Consider the following 14,115-nt stretch of genomic DNA (forward strand, 5'->3'; position numbering starts at 1 on the left):
TATGGCATGACCCTTAAAAGAATATAATGAATCTTTTGTGGGGGGTTGGGGGGGGGGAGTAGGAGTAGAAAGATAGCTCAACTCACTTTCCTTACCATAGCCAATCATGGGGCTTGTCTCCAACACAATCATACTGACCAACATCTTCCAACACTTCCCTATTCCCCCTTCTGACTTTTGTGCAAACCCCCCACCCACTTCTGCACTATTCATCCGCAGGTCAAGATTCCTTCCTTGATACCCAGAGTAGCTGCTATGCAGAAGTCATTGAGGAATTCTGCCCCATCTTCAACCCCTCGCATATCCATTCCTTAGCTCTACAGATCACCTCTTAGCTGTGGCAGATACCCCTCAGAGGGTTGGCTCAGTGTGAGAGGGGCAGTGACTATTGGTGATTAAGAGATGTGACTCTCTCCTTTATTTGGTAGGTGAGATTACAGTGAATTGCACAGTAACAAGTATATGCAAATTATTTATAAATAAATGTACATATATTTGGGGTACAGGATCAAAAAGCTTTTACTGATAAGGATGCATGATGTAACAATTGGAATAACGCTAGAATTCAACCCCTTACAATGATCAAAAAAGTTTAGAGACCACCACTCTAGGAATAGGACAAAGTTCCATCATATTTTATTTGAGATTCAGCTAAGACTGAATCTTAATGTTGATGCCCCTCACATTTCTCCTTTAAATCAAGGAGAATGGCACCAAACATAGCCATTTTATTTTATTTATTTATTTTTTTAATGTTCTTTTTTTTGTTTTTTTATTTGTTTGTTTTTGGTGAGGCAATTGGGGTTAAGTGACTTGCCCAGGGTCACACAGCTAGTAAGTGTTAAGTGTCTGAGGTTGGATTTGAACTCAGGTACTCCTGAATCCAGGGTTGGTGCTCTATCCACTGCGCCATCTAGATGCCCCCAAACATAGCCATTTTAATGAAAAATCCGAGGCCAGAGACCCAGACACAATACAGTTATCTTGTTGGCTGACATATTGGCAGATTAGTATCCTGGAGAAGACCAGATAGTGCCCATAGAAAGGAAAGAATTGATAGTGCTGTGGGCTTCAGAGTGAGGGAGCTGATAGTCTCACTGTACTTTGCCCTGATCAGATCACATCTGGAGTATCATGGAGTTCTAGGCACCTTTTTTTTGGATGGACATTGACAAGCTAAAGAATATTTAGAGGAGGGCAACCAGAATGGTGGGAGGGCTAGAGACTTCCATGTGAGATTCAGTTGAATGAAATGGAGAAGTGAAGACTTGTTTGGAGGGCTATCACTTGAAAGGTAGCTAAGACCCTTGGTTACAGGGGTTGGAACTAGGAGCAAGAGGCCAAAGCATCAGGAAGCCGATTTAAGCTTTATTTAAAGAAAAACTTCTGAGGCAGCTAGGTGGCACAGTGGATAGAGCACTGGCCCTGGATTCAGGAGGACCTGAGTTCAAGTGTAGCCTCAGACACTTAACACTTACTAGCTGTGTGACCCTGGGCAAGTCACTTAACCCCAATTGCCTCACTAAAAAACCAAAACCAACCAAACAAAAAAAAACCCTTCTTCAAAATTAACTCTATTCAAAAGTGTAATAGGGTACCTTGCATGCTGCATCACAAGAGATCTTCATGGCAAGGGTAGATGGGAATGTTTGAGAAGGGATTTCTGAAGCTCTACTAAATGACTCATTTCTTCCAACTTTAAGATCCTGTAATTCCACTTTACCTGCACCTCTATTTGCCAAAGGCTTCACTTTCTCATTGGTGACCCAAATTGGTCCACAGACAACAAGGTTACATCCAGTTTTATATTCAGCAGCAAGAGAAATCACCTACCTTTTCCCTTATGCACCCTAGGAACCTATGCCTCTAAAAGATGAAATTGTTGTGACCATTACTTCTAAAGCAGTTCTACCTGTTCCCTTCTGCTTTGTGGTTCTGTTGGGTTGTCTGTAGTGCTGACTCTCCAGTGAGTGCAGGAAAGGGTAAAGGGAGGGGTGGCACACACAGGAAGCCTCTCCATCTTTGCACACCCTGTCCTTCATGTCTGAAATGATGTGCCTGCCCCACATTCCCATCCAGCTTTTCTTTTCTTTCTTTCTTTTCTTTTTTTTCTTTTTGGTGGGGCAATGAGGGTTAAGTGACTTACCCAGGGTCACACAGCTAGTAAGTGTCAAGTATCTGAGACCAGACTTGAACTCAGATCCTTCTGAATCCAGGGCCCGTGCTTTATCCACTGTGCGACCTAGCTGCCCCCTCCCATCCAACTTTTCAAACACCTTTTTCTGCAAAAGGCCTTTGTTAATCTCTTCCCCCCTCACTACCCGCAACGCCCTGTTAGTGCCTTCCTTCTGAGATGGCCTTCCATTTATCCTTTATATAGTTTGTACATTCATAGTTGTTTGTTTGTTGTCTCCCTGCTTAGACTGTGAGTTCTTTGAGGATAGAAACTGTGTTTTTGCCTTTCTTTGTATCGCCAGCTCTTAGCAAAGGGCTTGACACATTAAACATTTGATAAATAATCATGAACTGACTGCTTTTCAGCAGTAGCTTTCCAGAGGAAGTTCCTACAATTATTAACTAACATTCTCTTTTACCCTGCAATGACACCTTTGTCTTACTCTATTGACACTATCCCTGTTTCACAGGGACAGTATTAGTATTAATGAGGAGACTTACACAGAGGGTATTAAGGAATATTGGTTGTCTTCTTGATTTGACTTGTAACTTACTTTTTATTCCCCCAATGTGGTCCCAAATGTTTAATCCTATATTTTCCTCTGACAGCTAGGTTGGTACAGTGGATAGAGTGCTGGGCCTGTGGTTAGGAAGATATGAGTCTAAATCTGACCTCAGACCCTTACTAGCTGTGTGACCCTGGGCAAGTCACTTAGCCCTGTTTGCCTGTTTCCTCACATGGAAAATGAGCTGGAGAAGGAAATGGCAAACCACTCTGGTACTTTGCCTAGAAAACCCCAAATGAGGTCATGAAGACTCAGATATGACTGAAATGATTGAACAACAGTGTTCTTACCTAGAATATGAAATCTTCTCACGATCATAATTGATCTTGAATTGCTTTTCCTAGGCTTCTAAATACACCCATTTCTTTGTATCTGATCCAATAGCATTCCAAATACCAGAAAGCAAAGAAAAGCCCAGGGACTTGGGACTTGGTCTTTCCTATGTTTGCCCAGTCTGTCTCTCATGGTTGAAACAAGCTCCCTTCAAATCCTTTTGAAATGCTTCCCTTACTTCAATGTTGGGCTTAGGGGCCTCCTCCTTCCCTTATTTCCCCTGGTGGAAGGGATAAAATTTTCTTTGAGCATTTTGTCTGGTCATTCTCTGGTTTTTATCATCTTTCTTCTGTTTTGTATTATCCTTCTTTGTATATTTCTGTATCTACCCTACCACCCGAGTAAATTTTAAGTTCTTCCCAGCCAGGGATTAAACTTTTGTCTCTCCAACACCTAGCATAGTGCCTTGCCTAATAGGTGAATAGTAAGTACTTATTGGATTTTTTTATACCCTGGAGAAATCTCAAATGAATATCAAGAAAGGTTGTCCTGATCCTCCCATTTGGGTTTATTGGTTCCTCTGGGCAGAATTGGTCAGACACCCTATTTGTCTTCTTTGATCTGGTTAGCAAAGTTACTAGGTACCCAAAGGGGGTTTCCTCAATCTTTTTGTGGTGACTCCTGGCTACATCTTATTTACAATGCTCAGTCTGCAGCAAAAAGAAGACCACTGAAACAAGGCAGATAGGCATTGTCCTTTGCACAAAGATCAGCATCTTTTCTTGGATTTTAATTGTGACTTTTTGGAAAGCAAATGATGTGTATTAATTTATAAGCACTTGTAACCAAAGATAAAATTATAGAATCAGAATCTCAGACTTAGAATTTCAGAATCAGGATTTAAAGAATTAGGGAAATGAAAGGGTAACTTAATGAGACAGAAGATTTGAGTGAAGGCTTTTTTTTTTCTCTCTAAATAGAATTAGGGAGACCCGAGTACATTTGTAGGCATATGGAGAGGAGCCAGTGGAAAGACTGAAGATACATCACAGAGACACATGATTGATGGATCAAGGTTTTGGAGGTGGTAGGAGGGTTGGGATCAAAAGCACAGAGAGGAATTACAGTATTAGAAATTGAAGACCTTTTTCTCAATATACTCCATAATGTTGTAAAAGTGTAAAACCTCAAAAATTTAGCTCTCAGTCTTCTTTAACATTTCCTCAAATTCTCATTGATTTGTACCCACTTCAAAAAAAAAAGTCAGAAACTGTTCATGGATGTCTGTCCTTCCATCTTTCCTTCCTTCCTTCTTTCCTTCCTTCCTTCCTTCCTTTTTTCTTTTTTTTCTTTTTAATTTTTTTTAGTGAGGCAATTGGGGTTAAGTGACTTTTCCAGGGTCACACAGCTAGTAAGTGTTAAGTCTGAGGTCGGATTTGAACTCAGGTACTCCTGATTCCAGGGCTGGTGTTCCATCTACTGTGCCACCTAGTTGCCCCCTTTCTTTCTTTTTTAATAAAAATATTTTATTATTTTCCAGTTACATGTAAGGATAGTTTTCAACATTTGTTTTCATAGGATTTTTAGTTCCAAATTTTTCTCCTACCCTCCCTTCTCTCCCTCCTCTCCAAATGGATGTCCTTTCTCAGAAGAGGTTGTCATGGCAAGGAATGCCTTATCAACATGTTCTGAAAATAAAGATGGTGTAATTGTTGAGAGTCGATTGAAGCAGTAATTATGAGCCACATACCTTTTTTATTTACAAACTGAACATTGGCTAGAAGAAAACATAAAAAGAAGAAAATAAGAAAGTTGAGTCTCAATGGCAGACCAAAGAACAACTGAGGTGGAATGCTTTGACTAATTGATCTAGAACCTTAATGAGATGGCAGGCTGATTTAGTTTCCTATGCACTGGAGAACTGAGATGGATTTAGGACTAGATCAAGTACCTTACAGAAGAAAAAGCAGTTAGGTTCTTTGGTAGACTAAAAATATGGTTCCTTTAATCAGGTAATAGACATTGTGCCTTTGGACCAGCATTGGTCTTTTATGAGAATACCTACAATCTGTAGCAGACTAATGGAACAACTCAACTGAAGCCAAGGAAATATGCTTTTGAAACAAAGACCTTATGGCTCTTGTCACTCCTTTCTATCCCCCCTACACTCTATAAAGACAGACTTTTTCTGTTACCTCTCACTCATTATCAAATAACACTCAATATCAGAACAAGTTGGAATGTGACTAGCTAGGTCTTTCACTGGCCAAGGTTTATTACTTAGCACAATGAGATAAGTTTAGGGAGAGGGAAGGAGATGATAGTAGTGCTATTTGGGACATGACACTTAAATGTCATACCAAAATCCATACTCTACAAGCACAGCCTGGGATAGTACTTGACTAAAAAAAGTATTTTGGTGGCTCCAGAGGCCAGTCCATTTGTTTACCTGTGCCTTACATAACCCATTGCAAATCCATAGGTACCAATCAAATCCTTTGGGCTCTCAACTCAAATAAAAAATTACAAGAATCCTGAAGTGGCATCACATTTTAGAGCAATGGGGAATAATTTAGTCTTCTTCAAGCCATCTAGTCCAGTCCCTGTCAGAAACCAAGTAAACACATAAAATAAGACAAGACAAATGGTTGTATGTGATCTTGCAGTTGGAGCCAAAAACCCAGGTAGTTTTATGAAAGCTACAGATTATTCATGTAGGTAGATTTGCAGCCTCTTTATTAGGGTCAGAGAGGGCAAGTAATATCCTCTCAATTTGTAGGAGCATTGAAGGCACAAAGAGATGAAATAATTCTACTGAGGTCACATGGCAAGTTCACCAGGATGTGAACTTCCAATTTCCACCCCAATGTACTATCCAGTGGAGCATACAATGTCTTGTCCTTTATGCTCTCTCTTGCTGATGCTTCCTGGGGGAGATGGGCCTGACTAAGATAGATGTCTATGAAAGAATGAATATTGATGACGCATTATGTAAGGCTCAATAAAAGTTCTGAACTCGCCAGATGCTTGAAAAGTCAGCAGCTTCTTTATCATGCCTTTCCTTGGCCTATGCTTGGATACTTTCCAAGAAGTCAGGCAGTGACAGGGGCAAGTGAAAAGAATGGGAGAATGGGGTGGGAGGTTGGGGAGAAGAGGGGGGGGGGGAGAGAGAGAGAGAGAGAGAGAGAGAGAGAGAGAGAGAGAGAGAGAGAAGAGGGAGGGAAAGAGAGAGAGAGAAGAAAAAGGGAGAGGAAGAAGAGGAGAGAGGGCCAGAGGAAGAGAGGGAGAGGAGAAGAAGAAAGAGACAGAGGGGAGAGATGGAGGGAGGGAGGGAAGGAGAAAGGGAAGGAGGGAAAGAGAAGGTGATATGAAGAGGGGGAGAGAGAAAAAGGAGAGGTACAGAAGGAGAGGAACAGAGGGAAGAGGGGGATAGAGGAAGGGAGGGAGACAGAAAAGGGAAAAGGAGGGAGAAAAGAAGGAGGGAAGGAGAGAGAGGAGAGAGAGGGAAAGAGGAAGGAGAAGGAGAGAGGAGGAGGGAGAGGAGAGGGAGAAAGGGAGAAGAGGGGGAGAAAGAAGAGAGGCAGAGGGATAGAGACAGAGATATAGCAGAAGAGGGAGGGAGAAAAGAGAAAAAGAAGGAGGGAGGCAAAGAGAAAGAAGAAGGGAGGGAGGAGAGAGAAAGGGCGGGGAGGGATACGGAATTTTCAGATCTGCTTTTGAGATGAATGATGAACCAGGGTTTGGATTGGAAATCAAATTAGAAGCTTCAAAAAAGGTGAGGTCCCTACTTCTGAGAAAGCTGGCCTGGGGCGGCAGGGTTGTGATCCTTTCTACAGGCTGAGTCCTTCTTTGCTTAGCAGCATTCTTCCTTGATGACAGTTCCCAAAGCTGTAGGAAGTGAATGGAGGTTTGATTAACCATAGGCCATAATGGCTATATCAGTTTCTTTTGTAAGTGAAAGATTGGCTTTGCATATTCATAAGGAGGGAATGTTTAAGCCGTCCCACTGTAGCTGTCAGCCCTTTTCAGCTAAGCTGGGTGGTGTTGGATTAGTAAATGCATGGGTGGCCCTGGGGAAATTGTTTCACAAATAAGGAATTCAGATTGGGCAGAACTTCCCTACTGTAAAGTTGGTCAGGGGGAAGAGGGAGTTTGTAGAATCTATTTTCCAGCACAAGTAGAAGAACAGGATGGAAATTCACTGAATGGGTTGGATTAAATGCAGTCCCCCTGGGAGACCTTGGAATGTGCATAGCACTCCAGCATAGGAACTAAAAGAAACGGGGAAGTTGAGGAATGTGGAAGTTTTATCTCAACCCTGGGGGTGGTTTTGCTGCACTGCTTCTAAGAAGAACATTTTATAGGCCCAAGGGCTGATCTTGCTTTGTTGACAGTTCAGAGGGTAGTACTTTCTAGGCCCACTGGTCCTATTGCCAGGAGATTTTTATCCCAACAATAGATTATATTGTACAGGGCTTGGCCAGTAAAGGGTCTGGTCCAGTATACTTGACTTTATACCAAATTCATCTGAATTACAAAAACAAAACAAAGAATAAGGAGATCAAATTATTCATGTACAAGTAAGATTCTTCTCAGTCTTTAAAATGGTTGCCTCTCATTTGAATCCTGGTTTTTGTTTTTCAAAGTACTTTAACATCTATTATTGATTTTTATTCTTACATTTCTGGCAGGTGGATATTTACATGTAAGGAAATAGAGGTCTTTATGGGTCAAATGATGAACTTAGTGTAAGTGGAAAGAATACTAGATTTAGACTCAGGTTTGAGTCCCAGCTCTGTCACATCATAGCCGTGTGCCCATGGGCAAGTAACTTAAACCTCTGAGCCTCAATTTCTCCAAATCCCAGATTGAGATGAGAAGACTTGCACTCTCTTCCTTATAGCATTGATGTGAGAAAACCACTTTGTAAATCTTAAATGGAGCAGCTAGGTGGCACAGTGGATAGAGCGCCCACCCTGGAGTTCAGAGGACCTGAGTTCAAACATGAACATGGCTATGTGATCCTAGACAAGTCACTTCACCCTGTTTGCCTCAGTTTTCTCATCTGTAAAAATGAGCTGGGGAAGGGAATGGCAAACCACTCCAGGATCTTTGCCAAGAAAATCCCAAATAGGGTCACAGAGAGTCAGACACAACTGAACAACAAAATCTTTTGTGTGTGTGTGTGTGTGTGTGTGTGTGTATTTTTTTTTTTTGGTGAGGCAATTGGGGTTAAGTGACTTGCCCAGAGTCACACAGCTAGTAAGTGTCAAGTATCTGAGGCTGGATTTGAACTCAGGTCCTCCTGACTCCAGGGCTGGTGCTTTATCCACCGTGCCACCTAGCTGTCCCCAACAACAAAATCTTAAGTGGCATCATTCCAAAAGTCTGTGAAGATTTGGACTTAAAATGGACTTTTTGTTGATGTTATTGTCTACAATCATTTGGCTAAAGTAAAATTAGGAGCCCATCATCTTGGTTCCTATCACAGTGCCATCAGACAACATTGTTTTCTCGTAGCAGTATTAACATATTTATATGGCTATGGCGCTTGGAAGTTTGCAAAGTATTTTCTTCACAACTCCCTGTGAGATAGGAAGTGGAAGTTATACTCTCTTTTACAGGTGAAGAAAGAAACTGAGGTTTTCAAGTGATTTATAAGAAGGATCATAGATAAAGAGTTGGAAGAGACTAAATTCTATCTCTGCTGCTTACTATTCAAGTGACCTTGGGCGAGTCACTGAATGTCTCTATTCCTCCTTTTCCTCAACTGTAAAAAGAAGGGATTGGCCTATGTAGGCTCTGAGGTTCTTCCCAGATTCGTATCAATGATCCTATGACCTAATGTTCATCTAGTCTGGTATCTGAGTCTGGTATCAGATTTGAATCCAGTTCTGACTCCAAACTCAGTAGTGCTTCAACATGCTGTTCCTATCGCCAGCTCCAGGATTCTTAGACACTGCTGTTATATCTGAGGAATCAGAAAGATTTGTTCACATGAGAAGTATTCTACTTTACAAATTAGGATCTTGAGGGAGTAACAGCTCCTTGCCTAAAAATAAGCCATTGGGTGGGTAGGTGGTGATGGTGGTGGGGAGCGTGGGGAAGGAGAGACAAATACAAACAAGGCCATCTGAATTTGAGCCCTTGTAACAACTGTGACAGCTGACAATTATTTCCCCAGTGCTCCTGAGTTGCAAGAATTGGTTTCACATAAATATCTCTAGAGATAAATAGAAAAATAAGACCCAGAAACCTTGTAAGGGGTCGGTAAAAGTAATGCTGCCATAGGAAGCAGTGAGTGGCATTTTAATCTGTTTGCTGTGAAAGGGATGGCTAAGCCCCCTTTCTGAGAGTTAAATTAGCACATGAGCTTGGGGGGTGGGGGGCATTTTTGGTCCCTAAATTCACCTTCTGGGGAAGGGATCCTTTAAACAAGTATACACTGCATTATTCTCATTATTCAATTATGACAGTCTTTCCCCCAGCATTTTAATTAGCACTCATTTACTAAGCATTAAACTGTCATTTTAGTTGAACTCAATGGAGTACCCCAGGGACAAGCATTCCACAAGATAATAATAGCGAAATGTAATTCTGGGGCCTCAACAGCGGAGTCTTAGCCCACTCTAGGAATCTTCTGTCAGCCTTCTCTGATAGAACTTAATCACTGTTGTTTGGGAAAGAAAAATAATCATAGTACACTTGAATGGTCGATAGGAAATCATGTTGGAACATGAGAATCATCTGGTGTGTCTGTTTAATCCTTCCTTATAATGTCTCTTAAATGGTTCAGCAAAAAGAAAAGAAAAACTAGGGGTATAGGATGCCTGAGTCCTAATGCCAGTTCTGTTGGTATCTCTTGTGTTTTCAGGGTGAAGAGAATTCTGGGTTTCTGTGGAATCAGGAAGCCCTGAGTTCAAGTTCTGCCTCTGACAACTTGCTAGTTGAATGACCCTTAGTAAGTCCCTCACCTTTTTTATGCCTCAGACAAATCCTAGCACTTACTTAGGAAGTCACAGATGGGTTCTGATCTGAGTCTATGGACAGAGTTTCTACTCAGGGAGTTCCCTGCACTGGAAAAAAAAAATCACTGATCCTTCATATATCAAGTGACTTCCTGTTTCCCTCTGTGAGTAATGATGACTTCTCTTATTAGGATGTGGCTATAGTTATGGTTGTAACTGCATTTCTAGACCTATCTTCACGGAATTATATCTCGTTATCTCTGTTTTCCCTTACAACAAGGGAGTGGAGGCACACTATGATGGCTCGTTGCTATGATTACAAATGCCATTTCCTTATGTTTTATGTTTTTGAAATAGAATCAATCATCTTGTGCATATCCAATGAGTTCCCTCATCAGTTGAGTGTAGGTCTGGTCACCCTTTGGGTGGCAGGGATAGCACAATCATGCCATTCTGATATCATTAAGAGCTGGAAGGTCCCCCCCCCCCCCCCCTGTCTTTTTTACAAATGAGGAAACTGGCTCTTGGTGAGGTAAGTGATTTGCCCAAGGTCACACAGATAAGTGATAGGGCCAGGATTCCAGTGAAGGCCGTCAGGTTACAAATCTAGTATTCTTTCCTCTTCAACATATGCCTCATCCAAAATAAATGAAGTAAGATAAGATTTTGAAAAGTTATGTGGTTGGTAGAGAAAAAAAGGAAAGTTGACCTAATTATTAATGTGATGGTATTAGAGTCATCAAACTGGAATGTAATTAATTTTTTTTCCCTTCACAGATGGATTTGGTTTTAAACTGTAGAAGCAAAGGAAGGGACCTGTTTGAAAGCTGGCACAGACAACCTGATGGAGGGGAAAAAAAAAGTAAGAAAATGCATTTTCCTCTGTCTAAATCCTGTAGTAACATTTGTTTGGCTCTGCCTTATAGCTCGACCTATTGATGCACACTTTCAGGGCATGTGCTGAAGCCCACAGTTCTCAGGAGAGATTCAGAGAAATCCTGCTTTTCTTTTTGGTTTGAGCGAGTCCTTGTCCTTTTGTAGGTGGTTGGAGTTGGCTTGGCAAAGCCAAGAGAAAAAAAAAACCCAAAACAATGATCTCAAACAGATGTGACGCTCTCCTGTTTTTAGCAATGCACAGAAAACGGAATTTGACAAACACGCCTTTGATAGGATTGAGCAATTCCCCGTCATAAGCTTCTCCCTTATGTGTCCTCTAAATCCTGTCTATTGCAGTTTGAGCTCATTGCTTCTGGCTCTGATCTCCATGGTTGGTGATGGAGGAGACCTGAGTGGTTTGCAAAGACTGCTCAGGCACCCAGCTGTCAGGCTGCAATCCCTTTTTATGGGGCTAAGCCCCTCAGCAATTGCTCCGATAGCCTCATGGAATATTAAATATGAAAGGACCTTAGAGATCATCAAATCCAGTTCACCCATTTTACGTGTGAGGAAATTGAGTCCACTTCTTAGTTAGATCAAGAGACTTGCTTGGAATCACATAGCAAATTCATAGCAGAGCCAAAATTAGAACCCAGGTCTCTAGCACTCTTTTCACTACTCTATGCTTAACCATATGTGGTCTTTGGTTTCCTCCATTACCACGGAAAATTGAAAGTTGACCTTCCTTTGACTTCCTCATCATGGTGTAATGGCAAGAGTGCTACCTCCAGAAAAAGAGGACCCAAATTCAGATACCAGCTCTGATATCACCCATGTGACCTTAAATAAACCATTTCGTCATTTGTCAGTTAAGATTAAGCTAGATGTTCTGCAGAATTGTGTTTCTTATAAAAATATATGGGAATGTAGAGTTGGTGGAGACCTTTGACAGTCATTTTGTCCAACCTTTTTGCTGCAGGGTAGTGGGAAGTCAGATTTGGCCCTTCCTCCTTACTGAGAGATATTTATTTGGATAGAATTTCTGATATTACCAGCACAATGTCCAGATGCCAGAAGAATTGGGGCAGCCTAGGCATGCATCTGGATCTATCTGGCTGGCCTAAGATCGCCACATTCATTGGTGCATAGGTTTTGGCTTAATTTACACCAATGCATTTGAAGACATTTGTGTATTCCCAAGTACTACAAAGTCCTGGCTCTGGTAGTAATAGGGCACTCAGCTGCATAAGCAAAGCTGGTGGGTTCCTGAATCAGATAAAAGTCTCACTCTATCCCAGTACTGGAACATACTGTGACTCAGAGGTGGCTATACTGCTTTGCTGGGTCCTTTCACTACAGTTATTAATTTTAAATCAACAAAAAGTAGTAGTAGTTTACAGAATTATAGTGTCAATATCTATGTCCTTTCAGGTTCTTAGTAGGATGGGCACATTTGAAAGATAAGGATAATTGGGGGCAGCTAGGTAGCACAGTAGATAAAGCACGGGTCCTGGATTCAGGAGGACCTGAGTTCAAATCTGGTCTCAGACACTTGACACTTACTAGCTGTGTGACCCTGAGCAAGTCACTTAACCCTCACTGCCCCACCCCCTCCCTCCTCCCAAAAAAAGAAAAAAAAAAGGTCTCTTTCAGTTCTAAATGGGATGCAAATCTTATGGTGGTAGAAACTGGCTCTTCTCCCTACACAGTATCCCATTTCCAACCTCTTTCTTTTCATGTGTCTTTCCTCATGGCTAAAATATTTTCCTTCCTTACCATATCTTCTTAGGATGTGTAATTCCCCTAAAGACCCAGCTGAGATCTCACCTTCTACCTGTGGCCTCCCTTGATGCCCTAATTGTTCATCCCTTCCCACCCCCAACATATTTATTGATTGGAATATATATAAAGTTCCTCTACCCCTACCTAGCAGAATGTAAGCTCCCTGAGGACAGGGATTTCTTTTTCTTTTCAGTCTCATTCCCTTATGTCCATGGTACATAAGACACACTTAATAAATGCTTGTGGAACTGAATGGATAGGCAGTTGGAGTCACCCCCAAAGAGGTCTAATATTATAGTTTACAGGGTTGGTGAGCCCAAGAGGCAGAAGGCAGCAGATGCTCCAGCTTCTTAGGACTTTATTTTGCCTTGATTGCAATGCCAAGGTAGGCAATTTCCCACAATAATTGCTCCCTGTTTTTTCTTTTTCCTGATTTTCCTCCTTTGCCCATAACATTGTCATCCCTGTTAGGTGCTCACTTCAGAGTGACCCTTGGTAGAGAGAAAATGAATAAGACAAAGGAAGAAAGATGGGACACAAAAGGAGGCTGGTTGGGTGGGAGTGCAGGGACAGGCCAATAGCAACAGTCTTCATTCCTGCCAGCTTTAATTATCTCCTAGTTTAGTTCAAGGCTGGCTTCCCTGTGGCTGTCATGAGCTGTGACTTCAGCTCCTGGTATTTGAATACAATGAAATGTAACACCAGCAACATTGTAATGTTACTCTGTACCAGACTAATTAAGCAAACCAACAGAAGCCATCTGGACTCTACACTTACAGTCTGATGACTGGGGGTGAGGGTGGAGGGGAGGGGAAGAGAAAAATGGGAAGGAAGGGAATGGAGGCAGAGAGCAGGATTTTGCAAAGGATCACGCCTGACATATTTTGGAACCTCACATTCCTCTAGACCCTCTCAATCTTCAGAATGTCTCCCTGCTTTATTATTATTATTAATACTATTATTGTTAGTATAGTTAATTTAAAGTTGGGTTTTTGGGGGGTTTTTTGGTGGGGCAATGAGGGTTAAGTGACTTACCCAGGGTCATACAGTTAGTAAGTGTCAAGTTTCTGAGGCTGGATTTGAACCATTTAAAAATTTTATTGGTGCCTTTTAAAAAATTCCATATTGCTCTTAAACCCACTCACCCCTTTCCCATACCTCATTAAACTCTTACTTGTATGTTACAAAGGAAAAAGGCAAAATCAAGCAACCCAGTGGTTGGCTTTCCTTAACATATCTGACTGTTAATTACATTCCATATCTAGGGTCCCTCCCTCCCAGTTGATAAGATATTTTCTTATCAATTCTCCAAGACCAAGACTGTTCATTATAATATGTGAGTTTGACTAACTTATAGTGTTCCTATCATTTACATTAGGAAGGACAGCATGATATAATACAGAGGCATCAAACTCAAATAGAAAGGAAGAGGTACCAGTCCTTACTTAAGGATCCCTGGGGGCCACATATTTGGC

The 14,115-nt window shown here is 41.5% G+C and overlaps 1 long non-coding RNA gene across 1 annotated transcript in view; it reads left to right on the forward strand.

The window, feature by feature from the left end:
* Positions 1-14,115, forward strand: part of LOC122751712 — a 128,519-nt gene that overhangs the window by 43,456 nt on the left and 70,948 nt on the right. Inside the window, exon 3 of the long non-coding RNA XR_006355802.1 lies at positions 10,760-10,844. This is a non-coding gene — a long non-coding RNA (uncharacterized LOC122751712). The remainder of the gene's footprint in view (positions 1-10,759; positions 10,845-14,115) is intronic.

Source organism: Dromiciops gliroides, chromosome 3, assembly GCF_019393635.1.
Source record: "Dromiciops gliroides isolate mDroGli1 chromosome 3, mDroGli1.pri, whole genome shotgun sequence".
In the NCBI taxonomy this organism is placed as follows: Eukaryota; Metazoa; Chordata; class Mammalia; order Microbiotheria; family Microbiotheriidae; genus Dromiciops; species Dromiciops gliroides.